Source organism: Podarcis bocagei (assembly GCF_964188305.1).
Source record: "Podarcis bocagei genome assembly, chromosome: 17".
Classification (NCBI taxonomy): Eukaryota; Metazoa; Chordata; class Lepidosauria; order Squamata; family Lacertidae; genus Podarcis; species Podarcis bocagei.
Genome location: NC_138143.1, coordinates 36,321,103 through 36,336,261, shown reverse-complemented (window position 1 = coordinate 36,336,261; position 15,159 = coordinate 36,321,103). Strand labels below are relative to the sequence as shown.

General features: G+C 42.9%; 1 protein-coding gene across 1 annotated transcript in view; it reads left to right on the top strand.

Annotated features, from left to right (window-relative positions):
- Window positions 1-15,159, top strand: part of B4GALT1 (beta-1,4-galactosyltransferase 1) — a 55,151-nt gene that overhangs the window by 6,130 nt on the left and 33,862 nt on the right. The gene's annotated exons all lie outside the window — the stretch shown is intronic.

The window sequence follows — 15,159 nt, the reverse complement described above, 5'->3', positions numbered from 1 at the left end:
TGCACCCCCCACGCTACGCTACTGCATAGGCTGGTTGCCCTTGTTGATAAAGCGAGGACTTGTGTACATGGGACTGAACTGTAAGAACTTCGAATGTAAGAGCGTACTTGGCAGAGTTTAATGCCCAAATAATGTCTTCCTTGTACATGGAAGGTGTTTACTTTCGCCATACATAACAAAACTTACATAAGCAAAGTGCTGAAGGGTGATCACTTTGGGGGGATTTGGTAGTTTCCATTATGCAGTCACATTACGTTAGTTTGGAGGGATTATTCCGGAAGAACTTCTGGGGTCAGTGTGGAGGACAACAGTGGAAACTCTGGAACATAAAGTGTTGCGGTGTGGTCTGTTTAATTGCTGTGGACATAAATTTATAGCAAAGTCTTTGGGGAACAAAAGGGATTGGGTAGGTGACAGTTGTATGCTTGGGACTGTGAAATGTGAGAACTCTGGATGTATGTAATACTTAACTCTGCAACTTATCATTTGTAGCAACTGCCAACACAGGCCCACGCCTCTGCTTCGGAGTTAGACAACATGGTGCCACACAAGAGTGCCAACTTGAATAAAAATGGGGGGGCAGGCAGTGGCGTAGCGTGGGGGGTGCAGGGGGGGCGGGCACACCGGGCGCAACACCTGAGGGTTAGGGGGCGAAAATCCACGGGTTAGGGGGCGAAAATTACTTGCCTTGCCCCGGGCGCTGACAACCCACGCTACGCCACTGGGGGCAGGTAAGTCCCACTCCTCATAATTGATCACATGACGTGGCACGCACACACCATTTGAATGGCAGTGCCCATCAACTTTGGGACGGGTGTCCAAAGTTTTATGGGGACAGGGCTGAAGGGGCCTTGCTCCCTAGGAGTTGGCTCTTATGGTGCCATATGTATGTATGTATGTATGTATGTATGTATGTATGTATGTATTAATTACGGTCCAGAGACCCAACAAATCGTTACAAAGCAATGCAGAATTCAGACAGCCTCCCTCCAGGCTAAACAAGCATTTTGTTTGGACTTAAAGATAGGGATCATTGGTTCTTGCAACCACTGAAAAAAAATTCACCACTGCTAATGTTCCAGCGCTTGTCCGGTCTTCCAATAGGAACCTGACATAGTGAGCCTCTGATTTTCCCGGGAAAGGTACCAGCAAGGGTAATATCAGTTCAGCCCTGGCTTGATCATATTTCGCACAGTGCAACAAAATATGTTTTATATAATCAATGTCTTGAGCGCGCGCGCACACACACACACTACAGCTCCCAACACCTCTGACTATTGGCCATACTTCCAGTTCCCACATGGGTTGTTTTTGTCACGCAAGACTAAATCCAGTCACAAATTGAGAGACTCAGTTGGCTCTTGCCTATCAACTCTGCCCCTTAGGGTGGCCTAACCTGTCTGCACTGGTTGTGACTCGGCATATATTTTGGAGTGCCTCTTCCATTTAGCGTCATCCTCAGTCTAAACGCCTTCTGTGCTGAGGTGTTCCTGTGCCTTTAACAATGTGTCTCGAAGTCTCCAGGCTCGTTCCCATTTCCTTTTGCGCTGGGATTTCTAGGTCCATGTCCCGTTGCTTTTTTTTTAAATAATAATATTTTATTACAAATTTTAAACAAAAAATATCACCAAACATATACAATACCTTCACCAAAAAGTAACTAACAGAAAAAAGAGAAAAAAACATAAAAAAGCAGAAACATAAACATAGAGTGAAAAAAATCATAACCGTTCATAAATCTTTTTTCATAACTATTTGGACTTCCTCACATCTCCCTTTCCTGCGTTCTCCGTAATAAAGTTATGCACAGCAATTTATTACCTTGTTTCATTTCTTATTTCCAATTTTCAAACATTATGTCTCAAACTTTGAATATTTTTGTCAGGTACTTAACTGCTTAATTTAGACATAACATTACTTCAAATTCTATCTTTATCATTAAATTCCGCTTATTGTCATATATCTTTCACCTAAATTACTGATGCCAGGTTATCTCCTTTCGTGCACTTTCTTAACATTCATACAATTTATAGTGTTTTTGTAAATAGTCTTTGAACTTTTTCCAATCCTCTTCCACCGTCTCTTCTCCCAGGTCTCGAATTCTGCCGGTCATTTCAGCCAGCTCCATGTAGTCTATCAGTTGCATCTGCCATTCTTCCAGTGTGGGCAAATCTTGTGTCTTCCAATATTTTGCAATAAGTATTCTTGCTGCTGTTGTTGCGTACAAAAAAAAAGTTCGGTCCTTCTTTAACACCTTCTGGCCAACAATGCCTAAGAGGAAGGCCTCTGGTTTCTTAGGGAAGGTATATTTAAATACCTTTTTTAGCTCATTATAGATCATTTCCCAAAAGGCCTTTACTCTCGGCATGTCCTGTTGCTTTTTTTTGTCCCATTGCTTTTTCTGGGAAAGCCACAGCTTATTATGGGTGGCTTCCAGCACACATAAAACATAATAAAACGTCAATCATTTTAAAAATCTGCACAAAACGGAAATGGGAGCGAGCCCCCATTTGGCTTAGCTTTTTGTGTGTAGACTCTCATCTCTTTGATCCAAGCTGGTTTCTTCACATGTGCTCTAGCTAGTCTCCTCTGCCTCTTCTACTTTATTCTCTAGCCTATTTTCTATGTTTCTCACTCTCCTCAGGTTAGTCAGGAAACTTCAGGGCGCGACGCAAGCCTCATGTTCTCCCTAAAGGAATATTTTTTTTCTCTCACCCTCTTTTGAAAATGTATTGGGAGGATTCCAATTAACCCAAGTTGTTTGTTTAGACACTGCATGGAGCTCAAGTGCAATCTATGAAGTTTGGCATGCCTTCCGTCTTCCCATTGCAGCCAACGTCCTGAATTATCAACAGTCTGCTTTTGAATATTGGCAGAATGCCTAGATAAGCTTGGTGTCCCGTTGCTCAGAGAGGTCTGTTCTGCAGCTACAGTGAAGCATGGAGAAATCCACCGCTTTCTTTCTCCTCACCTTGGAATAGATAATGTGGTCCTTTTCTTCCTCCCTCCTCTGTTGCTCAAGTCATGCAGTTCTTCTGCCTTTGTGGAGTGCAGACATGGTTTGGGGCTGGGTTACTTAAAGGACAGCTGTTATCGAGCCTGCCCAGACTCTGAAGATCTACACTGGAGATCAACATTACCAGCTTTATGCTCTAACCAACTGAGCATTACCAGCACTATGCTCTAACCAACTGAGCTTTTGCTTTGGTTTACTTCTGTTAGGCTTTTGATAGTGCTATGAAATTGCTGTTTAAATGATTCTGCGCAGTATCTGTACTTGGCTTTATCTCTTATATCTATTTTGAGCTTCTTTGTGGAGCAGGGTTCTTTAAAAAAGCAGATTATAAGTCTTTTAAATAAATACAATCCATCTGGAAGCTCTAAATGAATGTTTTGGAGTTTGTTGACAAGACTGGCAATATTCTCTTTTCATTTTCTCTCTTACATAGTGTGTTAATAGTTGATAGGTTTTATCACTCTCCCGCTTAGGTAGAAGTACAGTTGTTTACAGTTGTTTATTGTAAACAGTTGTTTATTGTAGCTCATGGCTATTAGCATTTCTTTTATATAAATTAAGTCCAACCAAGCTCTAGTTCTCTCGAACTTAGCTTATATTTCAAAATCTAAATTAGTTTTATATGTGAACTCAAATATTCTATTCATTTTGGTCAGTTTTTAAAAAAATCTTTATCTCCCCCACCCCATAATTGGGAGAATAGCTATATAATTAAACCACAAATATACATCTTTAACATGTCCAAAATTGTTCCCCAGTCAAATTCACCTATGAAACCGATTGCAGATCTTTTTTATTGTTTTACTTTCCTTGTTTTATGTTAGTATTTTAGAATATAAAAGTGTTCCGTTTACATTGGAAGAGACCAGTTTTTATTGTATTTGCATATTCTGCTATTACTTTGGGCCTTATCTCTACGTTGTGCATCATAGCAACAGTAAATGAAACCACTCAGACCTTATCTACTGTAGTAACCCTGAGGGAATATGAACTAAAAGTGCAACTCTTTACCTTAAGATTGTAAAAACACAACTTGTTTGAGAAACGTAAGTAGCAGTTCCCATTTATTGAAACAGATCAATGTTAATCCATTCATGGAAAGTTCAAGGGAACAAGGCTTTCTTAGCACGGTGACTAAACATGCAACACCGTTGGCATCAGACATAGGGCCCTAGCTCAGTGGTAAAACCACTGGTTGGGATGCAGAATGTCTTGGGTCCAGTTGCCAGCATCCCCCGGTAAGGAGTGTGAGAAAACACCTCCTGAAACTCTGGAAGGCTGCTGCCAGTCAGTGTAAACAATATTGAAGCAGACCTAACTTCCTAATTTTCAAAGATTAGAAACACTGTCATTAATTTGGCATTTATAGATGTGGAGAGTAGGGTGGGGCAGTGTTAGAAACTCGAATATATAAGCTAGGCAAGGTTGCAGCCACCAAAATAGAATGTATTCTTGCCATTTTGGGGCAGGACAGCTCTAAAGTCTTATTTTTCAAATGATGGACTGACTGTGACTGATTATCAGTTAAACATCTGGCTAGTTCAAGTGAGAACCATGAGCTAGGTTAAGAACTTGAGAGAACTTTGAGAAGGAAAGTCACTTGATCCAGGGACAGTCCACATATATATTGGCCTATTATGCCTATCTCTTTTTCTTAATGGTGACACGGACCATTCATAATGTAAGAATATTCTGCGCAATTTGTGAGCTGGGCAGTGGGATGGGCTGTGTGAAGACAAGATACAATAATTAGGTATAACATTGTTCACTGCTTCTGTTCAGGCCATGCGAAAAAGCATTTTGTTTCCAGAAATTCATTCCAGTACGCTGGCTGAGACCCTGACTGCCTGCACACTGTCTCAGCAGGGTGGTACATGCATAGTAGAGTGTTCCATTTATTGGTAGTTAATGCCACATGCTTCATCTACATGGGCTTGTCCTAGTTTTTCTTCATGCTAAGAATGCAACAGAATGTGGAAAATAACTACAAACTAGAAGAACAAATTACAGTCATAGCTTGGAAGTTGCACGGAATCTGTTCTGGAAGTCCGTTCGACTTCCAAAACATTCAAAACCAAAGCACAGCTTCTGATTGGCTACAGAAAGCTCCTGCAGCCAATCGGAAGCCCTGTCAGATGTTTGGCTTCCAAAAATAGTTTGCAAATCGAAACAGCCACTCCCAGGTTTGTGACGTTTGGGAGCCAAAACGTTTGGGAACTAAGCTGTTTGACTTCCAAGGTGTGACTGTACTGCAATGCATCCCTCTCACTCAGGCAGACTTGCTGCTGTTCAGGGTGCCAGCCAGACTGACATGCTGTCCTCCAGAAAACTATAAGGTAGAGTGGAGGGTTAAACAAAGCAACTTGCTTTTTCCCTCCCCAAGATTTCCCAGTTCCCATACCCAGTGGACACTCCAACATTCTGCAGTTTTGGGGGACTATGAGGCACACTTAATCCTTGCTGGTGATGTAAACAAAATCTGCTCCTTTTTCCTTATGGGGTATCCAAGAGCCCGTATAGAGTCCTTAAGTGGGTTCCCTATCAATAAGAGAAAATAACCAGAGATTAGGGATGCGGGTGGCACTGTGGGTTAAACCACAGAGCCTAGGACTTGCCCATCAGAAGGTTGGCGGTTCGAATCCCCGTGACAGGGTGAGCTCCCGTTGCTCGGTCCCTGCTCCTGCCAACCTAGCAGTTCGAAAGCACGCCAAAGTGCAAGTAGATAAATAAGTATGGCTCCGGCAGGAAGGTAAACAGCGTTTCCGTGCACTGCTCTGGTTCGCCAGAAGCAGCTTAGTCATGCTGGCCACATGACCCGGAAGCTGTACGCCGGCTCCCTCGGCTAATAAAGCGAGATGAGCGCCGCAACCCCAGAGTCGGCCACGACTGGACCTAATGGTCAGAGGTCCCTTTACCTTTTTAACCAGAGAATATTGAGAAGTAAAGCAGCTAGTAAGCCTGATCTTTATTAAACTGTTGCAACAGGATACTCACTGCCCCCCTCCCCATGCAGAAGGGAGGAGGAACCCAGAACAAAGGTGTGCAAGCCCTTATATAGACTTTTGAAATTGCCCACCCTGTAGCTCAAGACCACCCCCAAAAGCACCATACATACATCACAGAAGGAGGCAGTCTACAACAGAAATCCTGTCTGCCAGAATACCTGATAATGGCCAGTGATTGCTTACTTGGGCAGCCTGGCCATTCTTTGGTGATGGTAAATACTTTAATTCCTGAATCCAGGTCACAGGCTCACCCTATTCATACACTTGTTGTTGTTGTTTAGTCGTTTAGTCGTGTCCGACTCTTCGTGACCCCATGGACCAGAGCACGCCAGGCACTTCTGTCCTCCACTGCCTCCCGCAGTTTGATCAAACTCATGCTGGTAGCTTCAAGAACACCATCCAACCATCTCATTCTCTGTCGTCCCCTTCTCCTTGTGCCCTCCATCTTTCCCAACATCAGGGTCTTTTCCAGGGAGTCTTCTCTTCTCATGAGGTGGCCAAAGTATTGGAGCCTCAGCTTCACGATCTGTCCTTCCAGTGAGCGCTCAGGGCTGATTTCCTTCAGAATGGAGAGGTTTGATCTTCTTGCAGTCCATGGGACTCTCAAGAGTCTCCTCCAGCACCATAATTCAAAAGCATCAATTCTTCGGCGATCAGCCTTCTTTATGGTCCAGCTCTCACTTCCATACATCACTACTGGGAAAACCATGGCTTTTACTATACGGACCTTTGTTGGCAAGGTGATGTCTCTGCTTTTTAAGATGTTGTCTAGGTTTGCCATCGCCTTTCTCCCAAGGATCAGGCGTCTTTTAATTTCGTGACTGCTGTCACCATCTGCACTGATCATGGAGCCCAAGAAGGTAAAATCTCTCACTGCCTCCATTTCTTCCCCTTCTATTTGCCAGGAGGTGATGGGCCCAGTGGCCATGATCTTCGTTTTTTTGATGTTGAGCTTCAGACCATATTTTGCGCTCTCCTCTTTCACCCTCATTAAAAGGTTCTTTAATTCCTCTTCACTTTCTGCCATCAAGGTTGTGTCATCTGCATATCTGAGATTGTTGATATTTCTTCCGGCAATCTTAATTCCGGCTTGGGATTCATCCAGCCCAGCCTTTCGCATGATGAGTTCTGCATATAAGTTAAATAAGCAGGGAGACAATATACAGCCTTGCCGTACTCCTTTCCCAATTTGGAACCAATCAGTTGTTCCATATCCAGTTCTAACTGTAGCTTCTTGTCCCACATAGAGATTTCTCAGGAGACAGATGAGGTGATCAGGCACTCCCATTTCTTTAAGAACTTGCCATAGTTTGCTGTGGTCGACACAGTCAAAGGCTTTTGCATAGTCAATGAAGCAGAAGTAGATGTCTTTCTGGAACTCTCTAGCTTTCTCCATAATCCAGCGCATGTTTGCAATTTGGTCTCTGGTTCCTCTGCCTCTTCTAAATCCAGCTTGCACTTCTGGGAGTTCTCGGTCCACATACTGCTTGAGCCTTCCTTGTAGAATTTTAAGCATAACCTTGCTAGCGTGTGAAATGAGTGCAATTGTGCGGTAGTTGGAGCATTCTTTGGCACTGCCTTTCTTTGCGATTGGGATGTAGACTGATCTTCTCCAATCCTCTGGCCACTGCTGAGTTTTCCAAACTTGCTGGCATATTGAGTGTAGCACCTTAACAGCATCATCTTTTAAAATTTTAAACAGTTCAGCTGGAATACCATCACTTCCACTGGCCTTGTTATTTGCAGTGCTTTCTAAGGCCCATTTGACTTCACTCTCCAGGATGTCTGGCTCAAGGTCAGCAACCACACTACCTGGGGTGTACGAGACATCCATATCTTTCTGGTATAATTCCTCTGTGTATTCTTGCCACCTCTTCTTGATGTCTTCTGCTTCAGTTAGGTCTTTACCACTTTTGTCCTTTATTATGGTAATCTTTGTACGAAATGTTCCTTTCATATTTCCGATTTTCTTGAACAGATCTCTGGTTCTTCCCATTCTGTTGCTTTCCTCTATTTCTTTGCATTGCTCGTTTAAGAAGGCCTTCTTGTCTCTCCTTGCTATTCTTTGGAAATCTGCATTCAATTTCTTGTATCTTTCATTATCTCCCTCGCATTTTGCTTGCCTTCTCTCCCCCGCTATTTGTAAGGCCTCGTTGGACAGCCACTTTGCTTTCTTGCATTTCTTTTTCATTGGGATGGTTTTAGTTGCTGTCTCCTGTATAATGTTGCGAGCCTCCACCCATAGTTCTTCAGGCACTCTGTCCAGCAAATCTAAATCCTTAAACCTGTTCCTCACTTCCACCGTGTATTCATAAGGGATTTGGTTTAGATTGTATCTTACCTGTCCAGTGGTTTTTCCTACTTTCTTCAGTTTAAGCTTGAATTTTGCTATAAGAAGCTGATGATCTGAGCCACAGTCAGCTCCAGGTCTTGTTTTTGCTGACTGTATAGAGCTTCTCCATCTTTGGCTGCAGAGAATATAATCAATCTGATTTCGATGTTGCCCATCTGGGGATGTCCATGTGTAGAGTCGTCTCTTGTGTTGTTGGAAAAGCGTGTTTGTGATGACCAGCTTGTTCTCTTGGCAGAACTCTATTAGCCTTTGCCCTGCTTCGTTTTGAACTCCAAGGCCAAACTTGCCAGTTGTTCCTTTTATCTCTTGATTCCCTACTTTAGCATTCCAATCCCCTATAATGAGCAGAACATCCTTCTTTGGTGTCACTTCTATAAGGTCTTGTAATTCTTCATAGAATTGGTCAATTTCAGTTTCTTCAGCACCAGTAGTTGGTGCATAAACTTGGATTACTGTGATGTTAAAAGGTCTGCCTTGGATTCGTATCGAGATCATTCTATCATTTTTGAGACTGCATCCCAGTACAGCTTTCGCCACTCTTTTGTTGACTATGAGGGCCACTCCATTTCTTTTACGGGTTTCTTGCCCACAGTAGTAGATATGATAGTCATCCGAACTGAATTCGCCCATTCCCGTCCATTTTAGCTCACTGATGCCCAGGATGTCAATATTTATTCTCGCCATCTCATTTTTGACCACATCCAACTTACCCAGGTTCATGGTTCTTACATTCCAGGTTCCTATGCAATACTTTTCTTTGCAGCATTGGACTTTCCTTTCGCTTCCATGCATATCCGCAACTGAGCGTCCTTTCGGCTTTGGCCCAGCCGCTTCATCAGCTCTGGATCTACTTGTACTTGTCCTCCGCTCTTCCCCAGTAGCATGTTGGACACCTTCCGACCTGAGGGGCTCATCTTCCAGCGTCATAACTTTTATATGCCTGTTGTCTTTGTCCATGGAGTTTTCTTGGCAGGGATACTGGAGTGGCTTGCCGGTTCCTACTCCAGGTGGATCACGTTTGGTCAAAACTCTCCACTATGACCTGTTCATCTTGGGTGCCCTGCTCGGCATAGTTCATAGCTTCTCTGAGTTCTTCAAGCCCCTTCGCCACGGCAAGGCAGTGATCCATGAAGGGGATTAAATAATATAATAATATAATAATATTCATACACAAAGATGCCCTAAAGACAGGTAAGCAAAAGACAATGGAGAGGCTTTTCCATTTCCTTCCTCCTTGCAGAGAAACATTTGAGGTCAATTTCAAAGAGTCAAAATGGTTTCAGGATTGTTCTCCTGTACTATTTCAGACACCTGGTTTACATACTTTGTAAATTTATGAACATTTAATTTATACATTTGAGACCATAAATTCTTATAACACTGGGCTCTCAGGTTCCCCTCTCTCCATTAAACCATTTTTTTTAAAAAAACACAAGAATACCTTTGGAGTCCCTGGAGTATGTAGAAGCAGCTTGTCTTATTTGTAACCGCTTTTTTGCCTCCAAACGGTAAGCACTTGACTGTCTGAGCTTGCTGTAAGTATGCACTCCCCGTTCCTACCTGCCGTTATCCTCTCTGTTATTATAAGCTTTGTGTGTTTGCCTGTGTGTCTGTATTTGTGTGTGCTTGTTTATACTTGCATTAAACATGTATGATGATAGATGGATGCCCAATGTCTACATCTTTTCTACTACTTTAAGTTGCACACAATGAGAACCATTGCTTAGCCCATTTTTTAATGCAATAATGGTCTGGTTTTGCTAAATGTCTTGCTGGAAGGGGTTAATATGAGTGAAGTTACTAGGTCCAGAGCTAAAGATGCAGCCACAGTGATCTTGGCTTTGCCTTTTGTGTGTTCATGTGAAGATTAGTGCCTTTGCTGTTAGCTGTCTTCTTGGAAGGAGGCCAGCCCACAGTTCCCTATCCTCCTTGGCTTATGCAAATAACTAACAAGATCAAACAAATTGGCCTAAACCCTGAAAATCTTTTTATTGGAACTCTGAACAAGGCAAAAGCAACTATCACTCGGAGACTTTATGATATCGAATTGCAACAAGAAGGCGCCCTACTCCCGGAGACGTATAGATGTTTCAAAGCTTGGCCTAATTTTGCAGCTGCCCCTTACTTAACTAACATCACTAACGAAGCCTATAGATGGGCTTTCTCTAGAGCCCGCTTTGAGACAATGCCCTCAGCAGTGCTGTACGGCAAATTCACGCGGGTTCCAATGCATGCGCGTCCCTGCCCTTGTATGTCTAATAAGGTAGAATCTGTCACACACATTCTTCTATTTTGCGAATTTTATAGTGAAGAACGAGTTCAACTTATTTTACCGCTCCTATCAAAATTTATACCCCTTCAATATTATTTGGAATCCTCCCCCGAAATTCTTCGAAAATACCTCCTGGAAGATTCCTCAAGCTCAATATCATATGAGGTGGCTAAATTTTGCACTTTAGTAATTAGGAAGCGTAAATCCCTTCTGTTGAATGGCACACTGCGAAGTTCCCTTGTGTAACTTTTTTTTTTCTTTCCCTTTTCTGAGGTTGTTGTTGATTTCTTGTTGTTTGATCTTGTGGTGTTTAGCGTCACTGGCTTTGGCCGCAATAAAACTTGAAAACTTGAAGGAGGCCAGCGAAAAGGTCTTTGTTTTCTTTAACGTCACATTTATGTAGATTGTGTTTCTGTTCCTGTTGTACATTTACTTTGAGCTTGATTGTGCTGGTGTTCTACTGTTTTTGTGTGTCCCCAAGGGTAGTTTATCCATAATCCATTTATGCAATAACGAAGGTAATCATTAGCAACCCCCCTTGTCCTTTCCAGTCTTGCTTCCTTCCAGTCTAGAAATGCAAAAAAAATACTGAAATGTATTCCTGAAATGGCACCTCCATCCAAAGATAGGAGTGCCTTCTAAACCCGGCTCACGGACGGTCCAGGAATCAGCGTGTTTTTACATGAGTAGAATGTGTCCTTTTATTTAAAATGCATCTCTGGGTTATTTGTGCGGCATAGGAATTTGTTCATTTCCCCCCCTCAAAATATAGTCTGCCCCCCCACCAAGGTCTGAGGGACAGTGGACCGGCCCCCTGCTGAAAAAGTTTGCTGACCCCTGTACTAAATGATAGTCATAAAGTTCCTGGTTTCAGTGTTGCAGGTTTGGGACTCACAACATTGTGCTATATCTGTGTATACATAGCAAACAACGTGTGTTTGTGTGTATTCTCTAAAGGAATCTAATGCAGTTATTGAGATAATTCCTTTTCCAATGCAATGTGGCTTTCCTTGACTCCTAGCTTTCCATAAATTGCTTTGCTGAGCTGCTGCTGACTAAACTCTGATACTATCGTAGCTGAAATGCAGCACTGGAGTTTGTTGTTTTGACCTTGTGTTGTTGAGGAGACTAAATATATCCGCTGCCCGATAAGGACACGCAGTATGGAAACTTCAGATGGGAGGCAGGCTCAGGCCTGCACAACTTGTGAACCACTAAGCCAAACACAGCCCACAAGTCACATATGTAGACACCCCCTCCCGTGCTGTTGCACCTACCCACCCCCCAGCAGTGAGTATTCAGAGATTCTGTGCTTCTGCACATGGCGGTTCCATCTAGCTATCATGAATATGAGCCAGGAATTTGCCTTGTTTAAAACCAATGATGCAAGTGTGGTTGCAGCAAATTCAATATGTTAATGATTTTTCCTTGGGTCCCAAGTTCCAGTACAGTGGTACCTCAGGTTACAGACGCTTCAGGTGACAGACGCTTCAGGTGACAGACTCCGCTAACCCAGAATTAGTACCTCGGGTTAAGAACAGAAATCGCGCGGCGGCAGTGGGAGGCCCCATTAGCTAAAGTGGTGCTTCAGGTTAAGGACAGTTTCAGGTTAAGAATGGACCTTCCACTGTACAGTGGAACCTTGGTTCTCGAACGTAATCCATTTTGGAAGTCCATTCAATTCCCGAAAGGTTAGAAAACTAAGGCATGGCTTCCGATTGGTGCAGGTACCCCAGAAACAATAGCTGGCAGGACATTCGGCTTCTGAAAAATGTTCAAAAACCAGAACACTTACTTGCGGGTTTTTGGCGTTCATCAACTAAGCCGTTCAGGAACCAAGGTTCCACTGTATTATATAAGAGGGAGAAAATTCACTTTTGCTGCTACTGCTCTTTATGTGAAAACCACCTGTCATGTTTCCTAGTTGTCTTCTCTCCCCCACCTGAAAAGCCCCCAATATTTTAGCTTTTCTTTATGCAGGAATGGGCCAGGCTCTTAGCTGTCCTTTTATTGATTTAGGCATACTTTTGTTTTAAGAATTTTAATATTGATTATATTGCCTAAAATAATTTTGTGCGCTTCTTTGACCATCTACATAGCACAGTCCTATTCAAAAGCAAGTCCTGTTGAGTTTAGTGGCACTTATGGCTAGTTGAGTTTGATTTGGATTGTGGTCAAATATGTTATTAGTCAATTTAGTGGAAAACTGGAACAAATAAATCAGTACATGGCACACAACAGCCTTTCTTTGACAAGGTGGTAGAGTGCTCAACCATTTTAAGAACAGAAATCACTCTATCCTGGTTCCAGCATTGAAAATGCTTTTGAAGGACAAGAAAGGAGTGCTTTTCACTTTCCTAGATATTTTAAAGTTTTTGTTTATTAGAACTTGAATAGAAGAATATCATGGAATATACTGGTCGTGATTGGGGATAAACCTCCTGTATGGTTTACTCTCTATGACATCAGGTGTTTGGTTTTTTTGGGTAAAGTTTTTTTTTAAAAAAAAATTAATTTCATAATGTCTGAAAAGCAGAGAGTGCAGTTAAAAGATGAGAAACAAAAACAATAAGATAGGCACCTAGAATAAGTACAGTTGCATATGACATCAAATGTTGACATTCAGATAAAGGACTAGCTTTAATGAAAAGCCTAAGAATTTTCTGTGGCTCAGTCTTAACCTTCTTTGTAGTCAGTAAAAGAACAGTATATTAGACAGTACAGTGGTACCTCAGTTCCCGAACACCTCTGTTGCTGTATGTTTCTTTTCTCGAACGCCGAAAACCTGGAAGTTAATGCTTCCGTTTTTGAACGTTTTTTGGAACCCGAACGTGCAATGCAGTTTTCGCTGAGTGCAAGAAGCTCTTGCAACCCGTGGGAAGCCACACCTCAGTTTTCAAACATTTCGAAAGCCGAACGGGCTTCCGGAACGGATACTGTTCGAGAACCAAGGTACCACTGTATCAGAAAGTGTACATGTAACTACCCTGATTCTTTCGTCACTTTTAAGGGAGTGGACTGAGGCTCTGTACACTCTCCATTTGCTCTGCAACCAATGCTCTCCCAGTGCACAGTTAGCCACAATTCATATCTACCCTGTATGAAATACTCCATTTTGGTGGATGCGGGTGGCGCTGTGGTCTAAACCACCAAGCTTCTTGGGCTTGACGATCGTAAGGTCAGAGGTTTGAATCTGCTCGATGGGGTTCGCTCTCATTACTCTGTCCCAGCTCCTCCCAACCTAGCAGTTTGAAAGCATACCAGTGTGAGTAGATAAATAGGTGCCGCTGTGGCGGGAAGGTAAACGGCATTTTCGTGCGCTCTGGCTTCCATCACAGTGTCCCGTTGCGCCAGAAGTGGTTTAGTCATGCTGGCCACATGGCCCAGAAAGGTGCCTGTGGACAAACGCTGGTTCCCTCGGCCTGAAAGCAGAGATGAGCACTGCAACCCCATAGTCAAATTTGGCTGGACTTAACTGTCCAGGGGTCCTTTTCCTTTACCTACTCCATTTCGGTGCATTTTCCCCAAAAGGAGTTTTTAACCAAATTGAGAAATCTGTCCTGCAACTTTATTTAGTATGGTTTCAAACATGCGCTAGTTATGTTGGAAGACGTAGGGTGGTTTTTTTCTGCATAACTACTGAACACATGATGTACCCGTGAAGAGTGTGAATACTGGAAACATGCTCAGATGCACTCCGGTATTTAGCAACATTGTTTGTGTATGCAGAGCCGAGCCTGACCTTTAGCATAGACAGTGTATGCTCCAATCTGCTCTAATTGAAGAGTGCGCCTCTCTCATCCATGTCTGTCGTCATTCACTAGTTTTTCCAGAATTGTGGCCGTGGGCGTTTGGTTGCAGATGGGACTGTATTTATAATGTGGATAAAAGTCCTCTTGTGAAATAGTTGAGGCTGTTGAAAATCTGCTCCGTTGCAAAAACTGGGGAAAACTCCCAAATTAAGCAAGCCCGCTATCTTGGCTTTTCCTGTTCCCGGACTTCTCAGCGCTTTATATCTTGGCACAGTCTAAGATTGCCTTGATTTGTGGATGATTAATTACTGTATTTTTTGCACCATAACACTCACTTTTTTCCTCCTAGAAAGTAAGGGGAAATGTCTGTGCGTGTTATGGAGCGAATGCCTGTGGGTGGCGGGGGGGGGGGGATCTGCTGCAGTCGTGAGCAGAGGATCCATGGTTCCCCTTCCTTCCCTCCTCCGTGATTACAAAGCATGGATCCACATGGATCCTCAGGATTTTTGCATTGGGCTACTCCAAACTCACTGTCAGATCACATGTCTGTGGCCACAGCATGAACCACAAAAATCATATATCCACTATTTCATTTAGAATATTTTTTTTTCTTGTTTTCCTCCTCTAAAAACTACGTGCGTGTTATGGTCTGGTGCGTGTTATCGAGCGAAAAATACGGTATATTGCATAAGAGCAACTGTGCAGGAGTGCCTTGTTTTCCATATTATGTACTGTATGCTGTGTCAGAGTGTCCCAGGAAG